This window comes from Rhinatrema bivittatum, chromosome 19 (genome assembly GCF_901001135.1).
Source record: "Rhinatrema bivittatum chromosome 19, aRhiBiv1.1, whole genome shotgun sequence".
In the NCBI taxonomy this organism is placed as follows: Eukaryota; Metazoa; Chordata; class Amphibia; order Gymnophiona; family Rhinatrematidae; genus Rhinatrema; species Rhinatrema bivittatum.
Window position 1 is genome coordinate 37,631,666 of NC_042633.1, and position 14,552 is coordinate 37,646,217.

A 14,552-nucleotide genomic window follows, 5' to 3' on the forward strand; every position below is an offset into this window, starting at 1 on the left:
CCTGTGGAACTAGGTCAGAGACCTTTTGGAAGGGAGAATAAAAACGGGATCGCAGTACTGAATTGGGAACGTTTCTCCCAAAAGAAGGAATCGGCTGCTATTCAAGGAAATGAAATAAGATTGTGACTGTAGGAAGCAGAGGAGGTTCAGCACAGCTCCTGCGCTCCGAGCACAGTAAAGCTGATTCATGTTGAAAGAGAGGACAATGGAAGAACTGATGGAGATTAAAGAGAGGTTTTTAAAAAAACATTTTTGAGTGACTGACCTGGAAAAGTTAAAAAAAAAAAAAAAATGTATATAATCACAGTGCATTGATGTAAGAAGAACCAACCTAAAGAGGGAATTCTCATGTTCACAACACACAGGATAAATTTATTTCAGTTTACTTATTTTCTGTACACTTCCACTTAGGTACCATCTGGAGGAGGTAACGTTATCACTGTAGGTGTCAGAAGATACTTCAGGTTGAGGGAGTCGGTACTGTTTTTTATTTAAAGAAATAGGGAGTGCGGGTACAAAGAATATCTAAAAAGAAATAAAACTACGTTAAGAGTTGTGAGACTGGCGAAGCAAAGGAAAACTAGAAAATAGAGCTCAGGGTGCGCACACCTTCCCATATGTTCAGGCCGGATTGAAACTGATACTAAAATACAACACAAAAACACTATACACAGCAAACACATGGAATTCATGCGAAGCAAAGGGAAAACGCAGAAGCCCGAACGTGCAAAGATATAACCTAAAAAAGGGATCCTGACCGAAGGGACAAGTTCTTATCTGAGAGTGAAGAAGCTTCCAATGAAAATCAACATAAAGTATCAGTCTGAGGAGATAGGGACAGGAGCTTTCAAACCAGTGCATGAGTACACGTGTGTGCGCATTCATCGGCCCGCACCCAGGGATGATGCTATCCTATAATTTGCATGCGTATATACACAAGTTATAAAATAGCCTGGCTGCATTCACAAGTGCAGCAAATTTTAAGAAGACATACGCAAGTATGTGCCAATGCCGCTTATATCACTTAAATCTGATTTTAAAAGGAGTGTGCACCAACACCATTTCCAGTTTTACCAGTTCATCCCCAGTTCACCCAGTTAAGAGATTGGTCCCCCAAACCCCCTAGTTTAATAGCCTTCACTGTCCCCCAGTTATTCCCGACCCTTAAAAACCCACAAATCTGCCTAGTTATCTTTATTTTATAACTTACACAGCATCTATAGCAGAAGTAGATGGGGGCCTCAGCCTGCACCGTATTGCATATGTATTTATGTGCACATCTCAGCTTCATGCCCTGACCACGGCCTGCTTTGAAAATTTCCGAGCTGAGCGGGCTGCAGCACTTATGTGCATATCCAGGCAGCTTTTAATATCCGCTCGGTGCTAGCATATTCACACATCCCCTAATTAATATGCACATCAGGCTTTTAAAATGCACTTTTAAGGTTTTATCAGATATCAAACTCTATAGGAAAAACTTAAATGCTTTGATATTTTGGGAAGCTTTTCCTGAAGGCTAGTGAATATTGTATTATTTTAAGATGTATCTGTTATTATGTTTTTGATATTTTACTATGTAATTTATAATTTTACTATGTTTTATATATGTGCTGCACTCTGCTTGGCATGTGCCATTATAAGTGGAACAAAAATATTTATATAAATAAATAACCCTCCGTAAAAGAGAAAGGCATTGTAAGTGACCACACCAGAAATACAGTACTTCTCTAATAAAGGCATTCAGGCATAACAGGAACACTGAGCAGAGTTCAGAGAGAGAATCTGCAACCAAAGGTGAACTAATTTTACTTTCAAAAAGGGAAAGGGTTTTTCTTAAAAACGTGAAACTGTTTATTGAGTTCAACTATTTTAAATGATGCAAATTATTTAACTTCATAAATACATAATAAGTTCTGGAATTTGTTACCAGAGGATGTGGTGAAAGCTGTTAGTGTAGCTGCGTTTAAAAAAAAAGGTTTGGACAAGTTCCTGGAAGAAAAGTCCATTAACAATCATTAAGGTAGAGTTGCAGAAATCTACTGCTTATTCTGGGGAAAAGCAACTTGGGATCTTGCCAGGTTCTTGTGACCTGGATTGGCCACTGTTGGAAACAGGATATTGGGCTTGATGGACCTTTGGTCTAACTCCGCCACCCTTTTTACTATTTAAATGTTTTAATTAGAGAACAATGTGCAGTATCTTCCACAACTTCCATTCACATACGTGTACTTGTATTTACATTTCTTTATTCATTTTAAAATTTTAGAAACTTTTTTTTTTTTTTTGCTTCTGCTTCTTCCCTCTACTTCCGGGGGCTGAGTCTGGAGAGGCTTAGCCCAAACAACCCAATAAAGAAGAGAGGTTGAGTCTATGACCAACCACTAGGGTTTCAACATCTAGGAAGGACCCTTTTAAAAATATTTACCATCTATAGGAAACCCAGGCCATCATATCTTGTGACACCAGTGACTACGGTTTTGCAAAAAAATTAAAAAAAAAATAGGGTCCCTAGCCTCAGGAGACCCTGGGGGGTCATTATCCCAGCGCAGGAAGGTCTGTGGGGAGAAGACAGGAGAACTTCAGGGTTGCAGGACGGGAAGTACCAGGGAACTCAGAAGGAGCCCAGAAGGAGTTCCCGAGGAAGTATCAGATGCTGAGGAGACCCAAGAAAGGAGGGGAGTCTGCAGAATCCTGGATCAGTGGAGCAGAGAGCCCTACGGGAGAAGGCCACAGCGTGTTGGCTGATCAAGCAAATCAGCCAGAAGCTCACCAAAGAGAGAGAGAGGACCTGAGAAGATCTGCAGTACACTAAAGGTACTTGCCCCTAAGAGCTTACCCCTTTGGGGAAATGTGCCAGGTGACAGAGCTGTATCTTTTGATTTCTGTTGTCTGTGGAGCACTACCCACTGGTGTCCTCTTTGGGTTTTCCTGTCACCACTTTCAATAAAGATTTTTATTTTGAACAGACCTGGAGCGAAGAGTGATTTTTTTTTTTTCTGGCACAGTTGGCCGGGGAGCAGAAGAGTCCCAGAGCAAAGAAAGCACCTTATGTTCCTCACTGGGATTTCTGGGCCTCACATGCAAGATTGTACATTTCAAAAAGATAATAGGACGTGCTATGTGGGAGAATCCTGAATATAATCAAGTATGTACCTTCATACGTAGCTACAAAAATGTGGCTATCGTGTCTATAAGCCTATTACTGTAAGGCTTTAAAAATCATTAGGTACCTTGATGAGATGAGTAACAGCACTCTTATAATAACAGGATCTCATTCAGGCCCATTAATATACTATTGGCATTGGGTGAGATGAGTAACCCCTCTTATAATAACAGGATCTCATTCAGTGCCATTAATATACTATTGGCATTGGGTGAGATGAGTAACCCCTCTTATAATGATAACAGGATCTCATTCAGTGCCATTAATATACTATTGGCATTGGGTGAGATGAGTAACAGCGCTCTTATAATAACAGGATCTCATTCAGGCCCATTAATATACTAGTGGCATTGGGTGAGATGAGTAACCCCTCTTATAATAACAGGATCTCATTCAGGCCCATTAATATACTAGTGGCATTGGGTGAGATGAGTAACCCCTCTTATAATAACAGGATCTCATTCAGTCCCATTAATATACTATTGGCATTGGGTGAGGTGAGTAACCCCTCTTATAATGATAACAGGATCTCATTCAGGCCCATTAATATACTAGTGGCATTGGGTGAGATGAGTAACAGCGCTCTTATAATAACAGGATCTCATTCAGGCCCATTAATATACTAGTGGCATTGGGTGAGATGAGTAACAGCGCTCTTATAATAACAGGATCTCATTCAGGCCCATTAATATACTAGTGGCATTGGGTGAGATGAGTAACAGCGCTCTTATAATAACAGGATCTCATTCAGTGCCATTAATATACTATTGGCATTGGGTGAGATGAGTAACCCCTCTTATAATGATAACAGGATCTCATTCAGTCCCATTAATATACTATTGGCATTGGGTGAGATGAGTAACCCCTCTTATAATGATAACAGGATCTCATTCAGTCCCATTAATATACTAGTGGCATTGGGTGAGATGAGTAACCCCTCTTATAATAACAGGATCTCATTCAGGCCCATTAATATACTATTGGCATTGGGTGAGATGAGTAACCCCTCTTATAATAACAGGATCTCATTCAGTACCATTAATATACTATTGGCATTGGGTGAGATGAGTAACAGTGCTCTTATAATAACAGGATCTCATTCAGGCCCATTAATATACTATTGGCATTGGGTGAGATGAGTAACAGTGCTCTTATAATAACAGGATCTCATTCAGTGCCATTAATATACTATTGGCATTGGGTGAGATGAGTAACCCCTCTTATAATAACAGGATCTCATTCAGTGCCATTAATATACTAGTGGCATTGGGTGAGATGAGTAACAGCGCTCTTATAATAACAGGATCTCATTCAGGCCCATTAATATACTAGTGGCATTGGGTGAGATGAGTAACAGTGCTCTTATAATAACAGGATCTCATTCAGTCCCATTAATATACTATTGGCATTGGGTGAGATGAGTAACCTCTCTTATAATGATAACAGGATCTCATTCAGTGCCATTAATATACTATTGGCATTGAGTTAAAATAGTAAAATCCAATGGTAATTTAGCAGATTTTGCGGCTTTTAATCGTGAGTAAATATTAAGTTGCCTGTTATAGGGTTGAAAACACAGAAAACCTTATAAGGAGCCAATGCAACATTTAAAGTAGGGGTCGCGTTAGCAAGGATGCGCTAGGACCCTTAGCGCATCTTTGCTAACGCGTGACTGCCGTACTCTGGTCCTGAAACCCGACGCCGATAAACCCTGCATTGGTTTTAAACCAGCGCCAGTCTTAGCCCCCATTGCTCCTTCCGTGCTAAGCGGCTTTTCCCGGCAGGGCGGATGCTGCCCGCTCTCGGAGCGCACGGCCGAGCTCTCGCTCTCAGACAAGAAGCTACAGCTCCGCCATGGTTGTGAGGGCGAGACAGGCAGGGTGGGAGCCTATCACAGGGGAGCCCTGCTGCAGCCCCGCCCCATCCTGCTGCTACGATTGGACGGCAGGGGGCGAGGAGGCGGGGCACAGCACAGAAACTGTCAAGAGAAGACAGGGAGGGCAGGCGCTGGAGGGAAGTTTCAGTCTCACAGAGTGGCGCCATCTCGTGGTATTTTGTAGATTGCAGCGCTGTGTTTCCCAGCAGATCTGCCCTTTCTGGACCATTTAGCGCCATCTGGTGGTATTTTGTAGATTGCAGCTCTGTGTTTCCCAGCAGATCTGCCCTTTCTGGACCATTTAGCGCCATCTCGTGGTATTTTGTAGATTGCAGCTCTGTTTCCCAGCAGATCTGCCCTTTCTGGACCATTTTAGCGTCTTCTTGTGGTCCGGCAGCAAACGCATTCTGAGTTTCCCAATGGTGTGAGAAAACAATAAAAGCAAGAAGCACAGAGAACACAGATTTCTGGCAAGCATATAAGGGAAATACATAAAACGTTACATAAAAAAGCGTGTATTGCATATAGTGCATACCAGAAACCATTTGGTACAGGCGCAAACAACGTTTGAAGAGATACAACTCAAAATTGTGTAATTCTGGAATTAATCCGTAGGAAAAGATGCACCGTGAAAGGCTGCACTGGCGTGAATAAAAACCAAGACCACACAGCCACTTAGTAATTTCAAAGAAGCCCAAAATCGACCGAAAAGCTGCTGCGAGCAGGGAGGCCACTGTCATTTAAAGGGAAGAGAGGCAGAGGAAGCCACCAAAAGAAAGTGGCCAATCATGGAGGAGTCACGTGAAATAAATCCGCCAATAACGACAGAGACAGAAAACCTATTTGGGGGGGGGGGGGGGGGGGGGGAGAGTCAAGCGACCTGATAGGAAACTTAAAGATATGAAATGCATAAAAGCGGACCTGAAAGAGAACTCAAGGATTTGATTATGGGGTAAAGATGGACCTGAAAGAGATCACAAGGATAATGAGCTGTTTAAACACAGACATAAAAAAGGATTTAAATACGAGACTTTCGGTAGACCTGAAAGAGAACTAAAGCTTAAGAAGAAATTTGAAAACGAGACCTGAAAAAGGACCGATTAAGAAAACGTAAAGGGGGAGAGTGAGCTTTAGGACTTCGGAAAGACGCGCCCCATGCGCTACATTGGTTAAAAGCAGTGCGCTTTTGAGATCGCGGGGTAAGAAAGCTAAATATTCATAAAAAGGATGTGGAATACATCCCAAAAGCAGATGGCAAAAACGTGTGAATGCCATAAACCTCTGTGTTGCTCCGGTTGCCTATTTATAATTTTTCTACTCTATATCAAGTTTCCGAAGCCATTGGACACCGGTTTATCGCTTTCACACGTTTTTGCCGTCTGCTTTTGGGACGTATTCTATATCCGTTTTATGAATGTTTAGTTTCCTAGCCCGCGAATACATAGTTAGATGGACGATCTCTAATGCACATTGCTTTAAGCGTCTTTTTGAATCCCTAAATCCTCTTTTTGGCTCACGCGCCCATTTACGTTTTCTTAATCAGTTTTTTTTTCAGGTCTGTTTTCTACTATCTCCCAACCTTAAGTTCTCTTTCAGGTCCGTTTCCTCCTATCTCTTAGCTCTAAGTTCTCTTTCAGGTCCGCTTTAGACAGCTCATATCCTTATATTCCTTTCACGTCCTTAAGCATCCAGTTGTCCTTAGGTTCTCTTTCACGTCCGTTTTACCCATGTCATGGTCTTCAGATTCCCGTTTACAGGTTCCCCCCCCTCTTTGTCAGTATTGGTGGGTTTACATCATGTGACTCCTCCCTGATTGGCCACTTACTTTTGGCGGACTTCCTCCGCGAGTCTTCCCTTTAAATTACACTGGGGTCCTTTCTCTCGGCAGCTCCCGCTGGATCTTGGGCTTCTTTGAAATTAGTAAATGGTCTGTGCTCTTGGTTTTATTCCCCCGAGAGCAGCCTTCCTACGGATTCATTACAGACTCGCACTATTTTGAGCAGTGTCTCTTCCGGTAGGTACAAGATTCCTTTGGAAAGCTGCAGTACGTGCCTTTATTTATTTATATATATATATATATATATATATATATATATATATATATATATAAAATGTTTTATGCATTTCCCTGCCTGAAATTTGTGTTCTCTCTGCTTTTTGCTTTCTTTGTTCTTCGGGACGACTCTATTCTATGTGTAAGTGGTATAATTCACCTTGTTTATGTATTTTATTTATTTATTTACATCTTTTTACTATACCGATGTTCAAGATATAGATTCTTATCACACCGGTTTATATTGAACTCAAACCTTGTAAAAGTTACAAATAACAAGTATCTTGGAACCAAATTTAGCAGTTAATGCACCTTGCTGCGTGCATTAACTTAGCTATCCTACCTGCTAATGTCTCCGTGCAGTGAACATTTTAAAGACAAGATCAGGCAGTAGCCTGGCGAACCTGAGCCTTTAGAACGGTGTGAGCCGGTTTTTTGGCTCACGCGCCCATTTGCGTTTCCTTCATCAGTTCTCTTTCAGGTCTGTTTCCTTCTATCTCCTAGCTCTAAGTTCTCTTTCAGGTCCGCAATGACAGCTCCTATCCTTATATTCTATTTCAAGTTCGTCTTAAGTTGCCAATAGTCCTTAAGTTCTCTTTCAGGTCCGTTTTCTCCTATCTCCTAGCTCTAAGTTCTCTTTCAGGTCCGCATTGACAGCTCCTATCCTTATATTCTATTTCAAGTTCGTCTTAAGTTGCCAATAGTCCTTAAGTTCTCTTTCAGGTCCGTTTTCTCCTATCTCCTAGCTTTAAGTTCTCTTTCAGGTCCGTCTATCCGTGTCATGGTCTTTAGATTCCCGTTCATAGATTCCTCCCCCTCTTTGTCAGTATTGGTGGGTTTACATCATGTGACTCCTCCCTGATTGGCCACTTACTTTTGGCTCCCTTCCTCCGCTAGTCTTCCCTTTAAATCACACTGGGGTCCTTCCTCTCGGCAGCTCCCGCTGGATCCCGGCTCTCTCTGAAATTAGTAAATGGTCTGTGCTCTTGGTTTATTCCCCCGTGCATCTGTTCCTACGGATTCATTGCAGACTCGCACAATGCTGAGCAGTCTCTCTCCAGCCCTTCTTTCCGGTAGGTACAAGATTCCTTTGGAAAGCTGCAGAACGCGCCTCTTTAAAACGATGTTTTATGCCTTTCCCTGCCTGAAACGTGTGTTCTCTCTGCTTTGTGCTTTCTTTGCTCTCCGGGACGCCCCCACTCCCCGTGTAAGCGGTGTAATGCACCTTGCTGCCTTGCTGTCCTACCTGCTAATGGCTCAGTGCTGGCGGCCGCTGTGAGCCATTAGCATGGGATTTCTGCTTCCCGTGGCTCCCTCCCGACGCAGCCCCTGCCCCTGTAAAGAAATTGCTACAGATGTATAAAAATGAGGCTGAGGATGGTCGTTCATCAAGCTACCCAAACTGAAACAACCGGTCCATTCCCAGTCATACATTTTTTTACTTTGCTGTTCTTCTGGCTGTCTCTGAGAAGGTTTCTTTATCTACATATTTTTTTTTTCAGTTTAAGGCTGCTGATCATTTTGAGGGGACCAGACAGCTGATTTTTTGCCTCCTCCCCCCAAGTTAATATGGAAATTCCTGCCAGCTCTGGCTGGTGCTCCTCCCTCAATTTATTAATTTATTATTTCAATTTTGATTCATATACCTAATGTGTACAGTGTCAGTTTAAGAAATGTCTTTAACTTATCTGTGAAGGTCTGCAGGATAAACCTGCCTTGTTGAGGCAGATTAATGTGCGATCTGCCAGGCTTCATTAGAGCCTGCCCTCACCAAAGCTAGTGCTGGAGGAGGTCGGGTCAGAAGAAGCCTCAAAGAGCAGATCTCCGGGTGCGGATTGCTTCCCCATAGGGGAATAAAATAATGTGTTGCTCTTTGGGGCTGGAGCCACTCACCGGCTAGCTCTTTCACATTCCTTCTTTCTCCCAGGGCTGGACACTTTTTTTTTTTTGGGGGGGGGGGGGGAGATACACTTCCAGGCCCCGGGGTGACCTTTTGACACATTCCTCTCTAGTTCCTTGTGATCCCTTGGGGAGGATAACTTTATTCATATGCCGGGTGCAGTGAGTGCAAAAGAAATACCATGGAGTCACTGGTTTGGTGCCCAAAAATCAAAGTCGTTACTGTTAAACACTGATGATGAATGGCACAAAAGTCAAACTGCAGCACCACAGAACTCTCTATTCTCAGTTCCTGAACAGTCCCTTTCCTCTTATCTGGGCAGGGACTCACTTATACCAGGGCCGGGGAAACTTCCATTCCCTTGGATTAAGGTAAATGGAGGTCCCAGATGTGCAGGGTCATTTTAGGGGAAAAAAAACCGTTCCAAAACTGATAAAAATGTTTAGTCTATGGGCACAGAGAGTAAATCCTTTCTTCCTCTCGGCAGGGTCTGTTTTTAACCAGATGGTTGTCCCCAGTGATGCTACACTTTCCTTTTAGTCACGGTCAGCAGATCCTCCTGGATCTCTTGTTTTTTTTTTTTTACACAGTCTCTTTACTTCTCTCTGGATCCCTGATGGGAAGGATCAGGGGCCCAGAAGAGGGGGGTGTGTGCGTGCATTGAAAAACCGTGCACCCAGTTTGGACACTTTTCTTTTTTTTTTTGGCACACAATATTGCATCGGCCTGATAGACTGGGACTCGCCACCTTGCTCACCATTGCATCCCCCAGTTGGGATGATCATATTCCCCCCTCCCCCCCTCCCAACATTCGCTTCAAGACTGTCCTGACATTAGTGGGTTTCTGCATTGATGCTAGAAGCATCCCCAACTGCTGCAGGGAGGGAGAGTCTCTGCGGGAGCTGGGTACTCTCCTTTCTCCAGAAGGGAGGGTACTCGAAAGTCTCCTGCAGGAGACTTAACACCACTCCAGAGAGAAAAGCCAACTGGCTCCTGGAGTTGCCCAGCAGATCATTTTTTTTAGCCACTCCAGGTGGGCTGGGGGAGTGGCCGTCCTGCTCACAGAATCCCTGCAGGCCGACATGCTGGAGGTATGACCTCTTATCCAGGCCATTGGCTACACTTGCGGCTCCTCATCCGGGACTGCTTGATCAATTTAATCAACGTGTTCACCCTATTTGAAGAGGCCACCGGGTTGACTTTCTTTTGTAGTTGTTGGCCCTAGTGCACACCTTGGATGCTGCCGAGGAGGGTGCTTGTGAGTGACTTTAATTGCACCCTCGTGGCCTACGACCATTAAGGTCAGGAGCACCACTCCTCTTTGGTGGCATGCTTGAGGGAGACAGTCTCCCACTTCTCCCTGCCCTGATATCTGATGGCTGTATCACCCGACTGATTTAAACTCTTTCACTTGTGTCCAGTTGGGGAAGGGACAAATCAGATGCTCCCAGACTGACCGGCTGTACGTCAGTGGCTTCTTAAAGTTACGAGCCCTCTTGGGGGCCATTGAGGTAGCAGCCTTCTTGGATCACTATCGTGTGACCGCAAAAATGAGGCTTGACTCAGCCGCGCCCCAAGCTACCCACTGGCATTTCAATACCTCCTTACAACGAACAAGGGCTTTGTGGCAGCAGTCTGAGAGTCCAGGATGGGACTGAATTACCTTGGATGTGGGTTTCATCTTATAGAGCCAGTGGTGAGAAGTAGGGAAAGTCCATCTCAAACAGCTGTCAGGATTATTCCAGAGATGTCAACAAGGAGTGAAGCCAAGAGATGGAGCACCTACAGTGGAAGGTGTTGCATCTCAAAACCCAGCCTTCTGATGATATGAACCGGGCTCTGCGACATGAATACATGGAGAGGAAGTGCACCCTCTGTCACATTGAGGAATAGTGAGGCAGTGGGGCCTTTGAAGTCGCATATCCAATTCCTCCAAGAAATGGACTCTGGCTTACGCTTCTTCTGTGGGTTGGAGAAGAGGAAGGATGATCAGAAGTAGATAACTTCCTTGTTGTCTGCTGACGGATACCCCTTCACTAACTCAGAGAGAATCCAGGCAGCGGTTAAAGACTTTTACTCGACCCTATTCTCTCCAGAGCCAGTTGACCCAAACTCCTGTAAGATCTTATGGGAGGGCTTCCCGCTGTCAGTCAGAACAGCAGAAATAAGCTAGAGAGACCCTTGGCTCTGGTTGACCTTTCTGAGGCCATGCAATCAAATGCTGGGCATCGATGGTCTGACAGTAGAATTTTTTTCACCTGCAGGTCCTAGCAGAAGCCCTGGAGACTGGAGAGTTACTGCTGTTGAGGTGTTGACTCTGCTTCCCAAAAAAGGGGATCCATGTGACTTGCAGAACTGGTGGTCAGTCTCATTACTATGCACAGACTATAAAATCCTAGCTATAGTGCTTTCACAGAGGCTAGGGCCTGTGCTGGACCAGGTGATCAATTGAGACCAATCCTACATGGTCCTGGGCCGCTTGATCTTTGATATTACCTTTGTTGTCTGGAACCTGGTCCACTATTGCCGTAGGAAGAACCTGTTGGTGGCCTTGCTGTCTTTAGACCCAGCATAAAGCCTTCATAAAAAGTGAATCACAAATTGGTCCCCAATTCATGGGTCTTTTCTGCCTCCTGTATTTGACTGCTGAGTACTTAAGTCAAAGTGAGCTGGTCCCGAACAGTGTCCCTCGTCTTTGGGAAGGGTGTACATCAGGGTTGTCCCTTCTCTGGGCAACTGTATGCATTGGCCATTGAGCTCTTCCCGTGCATTCTGTGCAGGTGGCTCACTGGCCTAATGCTGCTGGAACCCAGGCGCCAGGTCATTCTGTCTGCCTACGCTGATGTGCTCCTCATGATCCATCACCCACTTGATCTGGAGGGATGTGAGGCCTTCTAGCAGGTGTATTCTCTGCATCATCCACCAAGATCAACTGGGCAAAATGCATGGGGCTTATGACAGGACTTCAATAGGCTTCAGGAGATTCCCACTGTAGCCTTTGAAGCACTTCCATTGAAGATACACATTCTAATGCTCCATAGTGTTCACGTTCTCTCCCTGGCCTCTCACCAGACAGACACAGTTTGGCACTCGTTACCGGGAGACGAGGTAGAAAAGCTTCTATAGCGTGCCGACAACAAAATGCTATGGGGATATTTCGTGCTGCATTATACAGGGAGCATGCTTGAAGCCAACACTGGCTCGCCCTTTCTGCTCTGTGAGGGAGTCAATGTAGCATATTTGAAGCTGCCCAAGACTTAACTCCATTCCTGGACTTCTTGCGATTCGTGTTGCTGAAGTTTTGGCTCGCTTTCTCCCCTCACCTTTTTTTTTTTTTTAATTTTTGAGCACCTGATAGAAAAGGTCCCAGGTGAAGACCCCTGGTGAGTTTTTTTTTTTTTTTTTCTCCCAGCGACTGCAAAGCAAACCATCAGGTGGCACGAAAGAGAAGGGAAGAGTCTGTGGCGAGAGTGACCGATTGCGGTGCAATCCAGGATTCGCATGGTCACCGACACCATCACTAAGGACTTCTCCCAGAAATGGGACGTTATTTGCTCCAGCCCCTCCCCCTTTATTTTATTTATTTTTATTTTTTAGGCATTTATTTGGGGCCGTGATCCTGCCCTACTTGCACAAGCCTTGGGCGTGCACCTTGGGGAAATACTAATAACCTCAAACCCTCCCGTGCCAGGGTTGAAGGCATCCTCCTCCCCTTTCCCCACATTGTTTTATCATTTTTCTTTTTAGTCTATCTTTGAATATGGGATCACCCTCGGAGGAAGCCTCCTTCGTACCTTCACCAGGAAGAAGGCAGAGCCACTGTAAGCAAAAGACTATGATCGCAATCAGGAAACTCCCCATGGCAGATTGTCGAGTGCCCAGAGCAATCAGCTGACGACGGACAGTGTTTGTTTGTTTGGGGTTTTTTTTTTTCAATGCGGCATCCTGCGGGGTGCGGTACCGCAGGAAAATTTTCAAAACTTGTTGTTTTTTGCTCTGGCTGCAAGGAGCCGCCTTTGGCGGCTCTCCACGGCGTCTGCCAATCAAACAGGACAGGCAGCTGGGAGAACTTTTCCACTACTTTTTTTTTTTTTATTTATTTTTAAATCACTACTGGATGATATACAAAAGTGCCGTACAAATTCATATATTTAATTTTATTTAATACATTTCCTTACCACCGGCCCACTCATTACAGGACATTCAGGGCAGTGTATCGAAGACTTTTAAAACTAACTGCTCAAAGTGTTGTACAATAAAACTATAATCTCAACCAAAAAGCCAATACAAATTTGTAACTAATCCCCACTAAATTCACTACGGGAACCGCAGTTGGAAAATTCGAATTTACCTCATGGTAACTGGCCATGCACAGGATGCTCAGTGTGTAAACAGGTTATTACTGGGGAAACATGGACTGATGCGAACGGATATAAACATACTTTGCAGCTGTATACTGATTGTAAATCCACACACGTGATATATTTGATTGAATGTCCGTGTAAGTTATACTCTGTGGGCAGGACAAAAAGAATGATACGTACACGTTTAATCGAACACAGAAGCTGCATTACTACTGAAAAAGTGACAGCCCCCCTAGTGTTACACTGTAAAGAATTTAATCACATATTTGATGATTTACGTTGGAGGATTCTTGAAAAAGTGTATGTACATCCACGTGGGGGCGGGATATCAACAAAACGCTAAACTTGAAGGAACAACAGTGGATATTCAGGCTCAATACAGTCATCCCAGAAGGCTTAAATGCCTCCATTGAATGGTATTCTCTGATGTGATATCCAAAACGTCAATATGACGTCAGTGACCATGTTTGCATACTAGGTGGAACTTGAGTATCTCCTAGCATTTAAGAGGGTTCCGGTTGGGTTCCGGATATCAAGAACACAAAAAAAACGCCGGGTCGCCATTTGCCTGATCAATTTGAATCAATCATGAAAAGAAATGTGAGTACATAAAGACACCGTGCAGCTTGTGGAATAACTGAAGTCCAGTCTCATTGTAATATTTAGTGAAACAAGTTTGTGTGTTCATTGAAATGTGGTGTTTTGACGCAGAATTAACCACCCTTGAAAAAGGACTGAAGAATTCCAGCAGCAGTCCGAAACACGGTCCAGTGTTGGGTCACCGGTTTCTTGTGGATCACAGCAAGACAACTACGAAGGTGGATGGAGTGAGAAGAGATTTAAAGATAAGTGCAGAATTTTAGCACAATACAGTTTTTTATTCTTCAAGACATTTAATTTTAAGTGCAGAAAAAATTCTTTAAAAAAATGCAAGTAAATATCACAGTTCAACCAGGACTGAAATGACCAAATGGTTAAATATAAGGCAGAGTTTATATATGCGAAAGCACATACGATGATGCCTATTATGAAGGTCATGAAAATATAAGCTCTTTTTTTGTCACCAATTACAGCGTCTGAATTTACTGGGGATTATTTACAAATTTGTATTGGCTTTTTGGTTGAGATATTAGGATTCTCCGATACAGTTTGGAACAAAATCGTTTCATATCCTCACTTTGTTATTTTTCAGTTTA